Genomic DNA, 5,181 nt, shown 5'->3' with positions numbered 1-5,181 from the left:
GATAATCTTTCTATTATATCTATAAAAGTGAGAATGTGTGTGTGTGTGAGCGAGAGAGAGAGAGAGAGAGAGAGAGAGAGAACAGTTCTCAACCTATACATTCAACAAATTTTTATATATAGGGTATTCAGAAATATCGAAATATATCTAGCATAATCTATTATATCTTTAAAAGTTAGAATGTGTGTGTGTGAGAGATAGAGAGAACAATTCTCAACCTATGCACTCTACAAATTTTTTATCTACAAATTAGAAAATTTGGATATAGGGTATTCAGACGTATGGAAATATATCTAGCATAATCTATCTATTATATCTATAAAAGTTAGAATGTGTGTGTGAGAGAGAGAGAAAGAGAGAGAGAGAGAGAACAATTCTCAACCTATATATTCAACTAATTTTTTATCTACAGATTTGAAAATGTGTATATTGGGTATTCAGACATATGTAAATATATCTGGCATAATCTATGTATTATATCTATAAAAGTGTGAATGTGAGTGATGGAAAGAGCAAAAAATTCTCAACCTATATAACCTATAAAAGTGAGAATATGTGTGAGAGAGAGAGAGAGAGAGAACAATTCTCAACCTATATATTCCACACATTTTTGGGCACAGATTTGGAAATTTGTATATAGGGTAGGCAGACATATAGAAATATATCTAGCATAATCTATCTATTATATCTATAAAAGTGAGAACTTGTGTGTGTGTGTGTGTGTGTGAGAGAGAGAGAGAACAATTCTTAACCTACATACTCAACAAATTTTTTACCTACAGTTTAGAAAATTTGTATAAAGGGTATTCAGACATATGGAAATATATCTAGCATAATCTATCTATTATAACTACAAAAGTTAGAATGTGTGTGTGAGAGAGAGAGAGAGAACAATTCTAAACCTATATATTCAACAAATTTTTTATCTACAGATTTGAAACTTTGTATATAGGGTATTCAGACATATGGAAATATATCTAGCATAATCTATCTATTTTATCTATAAAAGTGAGAATGCGTGTGTGTGAGATAGCGAGAGAGAGAGAGAGAAAAAGAGAGAGATAAAAATTCTCAACCTATACATTCAACAAATTTTTTATCCACAGATTTGAACATTTGTATATAGGGTGTTCAGACATATAGAAATATATCTAGCATAATCTATCTATTATATGTATAAAAGTGAGAATGTGTGTGTGTGTGAGAGAGAGGACAATTGTCAACCTATGTATACAACAAATTTTTTATCTACAGATTTCAAAATTTGTATATTGGGCATTCAGACACATTTCAATATATCTGGCATAATCTGTCTATTATATCTATAAAAGTGAGAATGTGTGTGATAGAGAGAGAGAGAACAATTCTCAACCTATATACTCAACAAATTTTTTATCTACAGATTTGAAAATTTGTATATAGGGTATTCAGACATATGGAAATATATCTAGCATAATCTATTATATCTATAAAAGTGAGAATGTGTGTGTGAGAGAGAGAGAAAGAACAATTCTCAACCTATATACTCAACAAATTTTTTATCTACAGATTTGAAAATTTGTATATAGGGTATTCAGACATATGGAAATATATCTAGCATAATCTATTATATCTATAAAAGTGAGAATGTGTGTGTGAGAGAGAGAGAAAGAACAATTCTCAACCTATATACTCAACAAATTTTTTATCTACAGATTTGAAAATTTGTATATAGGGTATTCAGACATATGGAAATATATCTAGCATAATCTATTATATCTATAAAAGTGAGAATGTGTGTGTGTGTGTGAGAGAAAGAGAGAGAGAGAGAGAGAACAATTCTCAACCCATATACTCAACAAATTCTTTATCTACAGATTTTAAAATTTGTATATAGAGTATTCATACAAATAGAAATATATCTAGGATAATCTTTCTATTATATCTATAAAAGTGAGAATGTGTGTGTGTGTGAGCGAGAGAGAGAGAGAGAGAGAGAGAGAGAGAGAGAGAGAGAGAGAACAGTTCTCAACCTATACATTCAACAAATTTTTATATATAGGGTATTCAGAAATATCGAAATATATCTAGCATAATCTATTATATCTTTAAAAGTTAGAATGTGTGTGTGTGAGAGATAGAGAGAACAATTCTCAACCTATGCACTCTACAAATTTTTTATCTACAAATTAGAAAATTTGTATATAGGGTATTCACACATATGGAAATATATCTAGCATAATCTATCTATTATATCTATAAAAGTTAGAATGTGTGTGTGAGGTAGCCAGAGAGAGAGAGAGAGAGAGTAAGAACAATTTTCAACCTATATATTCAACAAATATTTGATCTACAGATTAGAAAATTTGTATATAGGGTATTCAGACATATGGAAATATATCTAGCATAATCTATCTATTATATCTCTAAAATTGAGAATGTGTGTGTGAGAGAGAGAGAACAATTTTCAACCTATATACTCAACAAATTTTTTTATCTACAGATTTGAAAATTTGTATATAGGGTATTCAGACATATGGAAATATATCTAGAGTAATCTATCTATTATATCTATAAAAGTGAGAATGCGTGTGTGTGTGAGAGAGAGCGACACAGAACAATTCTCAACCTATATATTCAACAAATTTTTTATGTACAGATCTGAAATATCACATTTGTATAGAAGTAGAAATCTTGATACCTACTCTGATACCTAATAAAAGAAAGGACACTCTTTAGGGCGGATTTTGATTATAACAAGTCACTAATTAGAAATTATAATAAACATTCTAATAATTTAAGAATTTTACCAAAATAAAATTGCATGGTAATCACCCAATTTCTGCCACAAAATTTTGATTGGCAGAACTCATAAACATAAAATATATATTTTCTAATTTCATCTTTTTTTTTTTCTTTTTACATAATCTGGTTTGATGTTTTCCCAAATATTCAAATCACTATATTTTGCTGCTTAATATCAAATACAGCAACTGAGTTATTTTTATGCATCAAACAATTACATTTTCTCATTCATCCAAACTAATCACTGAACATCAATTTCATATTTTCTTCACTAAAATATTACTGTGCTTGATGTCATCAAGTGGAGCGGATCATTTTTTTTTCATTTGTTCACACATTTTTCCAATTTATATATATTTTAAAGATTCTTAGCCTATGTCATTGCATACCAATCTGTTTATTAAAAGTTAAGGTTCACTGTAAACACATATGTTACACCAAAATAAAAACGCTTCAGATAATGTCTTGATATTCAATTCAGTTTCTCACATGACATCTTATGAAGTTAGTAGAAATGTTACAGACTTTTGAATCTCAAACACTTTCAATACTGTGCACTGATATTTTCTTTTTTGCAATATAAGCACATTCATGATTTTTTTTACAAACGTTAAAAACTTTCACATTGTGTAGCAATATACTGAAACAATTATAAAAATATTTGTTTTTATTTTGAATGATGCAGGGCATCTGAAGAGAGATTTTTCTAACAAAATGAAAGTATAATTTTTAGCAATAGGTATCTAGGAAAAGGCCACTACATATGTTATAAGTTCCAAATTTCCACAACCTGGCAAATACTGGTACATGCTAGCAAATTTAGATTTGCAATTACAAAATATGATTCTAATTTTTTCCTTTGCTCTTTATTCTAACACTACACTATGTTTACTGTGTTATTTCGCTACAGTTGATATTGTGTAGAACAATAAGAAAATCATAGTGAACAATGCATTCAACAAAATTTCACACACATTTCTAGATACCTATATCTAATAAGTTCAAAAGAAAGGACACACTTAGGGAGGTATTTTGGTGGTCAAGTCACTAAAAAGAGATTAGCTGGTTTCCCGGCATAGCCCAGGATATAATAAAGATTGACTGAAATACATGTTCTAGCTGGTTTCTAGGCGTTGCCAGGGATGTAATATAGACACATTATGTTGTATATTACCTGTTCTCTTCTCCCTAAGGTAAAACAATTTCATATACATGCTGTAAATTACCTATGCTAGGGATAAAACATGAACAATATCAGTCCTAGGGTAGATAAAACAAATAATACATAGAGATGAAAGATTCCTCTCCCCTAAGAATCAAACATATGTTCAATATCTGCTTTTGTTCTTTCATTGTTTATACGGTCCCGAGCAACGCCGGGTAGCCCTGCTAGTCTGTTATATAAATCTCAACTCTCTGTTTAAATGTATGTATGTATGTATGTATGTATGTCTAAACCTATCGACAGAGGCGACGGATTTTCACGAGATTGGTATCGTTTAAAAGCTCGACCCTTCGGATGACAAATATCGATAAATTAGCTAAAAACATGAATTTCTTAACCCTCAACTGCGCACTTTTCTACAAAGAGTCGTTTGTCTTTTTTTTCGTTGATATTGGCGGTTGAGAGGACACTCGTATGTTAATAGGTCAGTTCCAAAGTTTTGTCGATTTAAGATTTCATCTTGAAGATGAAAAACTGTTTTTGAAAATCTTTATGCATATCAATAATGACCTCTACACTCTGTAACTTAATTTCAGCTGTCGACGAACTTATAAATGCCTCGCGTGTAAACTTCTTTAGGTTTTGATAGGAAATATGAATTCTACTCGTGTTCAATTTCCTCTTGTGATGTTTACCTGTTTTAAAAATCTTTATTCATGACAATAACAACATTGGGTTTGTATTACTGTACACATAGATTCGAAAAAGTTGTCAAAAAACAAATATAGAACAAATAAATGTTATCAAAGGCAAGATAAGTTACTTTTCTACCTAACTGGATATATTTTTTGTGTTTTTATTCAGTATAACATGTTTATTCAGCTCGAAAAACATGCAGTGTTTACCGATGTATTGGAAAATTCAAAATGGCAGCCGACTCTCTCTCTCGGAGAGGGTACGTTTGGGAAAAGGTATTATAAATAATAAAACTAGACAAAATACTGTTAGAAATTCGCTCAATATATGTTACCGTGACATAAGTTGACATGTATTCGGTTGTTTTCTAACAGTATTTTGTCTAGTTTATTATTTATAATACCTTTTCCCAAACGTACCCTCTCCGAGAGAGAGTCGGCTGCCATTTTGAATTTTCCAATACATCGGTAAACACTGCATGTTTTTCGAGCTGAATAAACACGTTACACTGAATAAAAACACAAAAAATATATCCA

This window comes from Euprymna scolopes, chromosome 37, assembly GCF_053919585.1.
Source record: "Euprymna scolopes isolate OS-2025 chromosome 37, ASM5391958v1, whole genome shotgun sequence".
Classification (NCBI taxonomy): Eukaryota; Metazoa; Mollusca; class Cephalopoda; order Sepiida; family Sepiolidae; genus Euprymna; species Euprymna scolopes.
Note: the sequence above shows the minus strand (reverse complement) of the source record.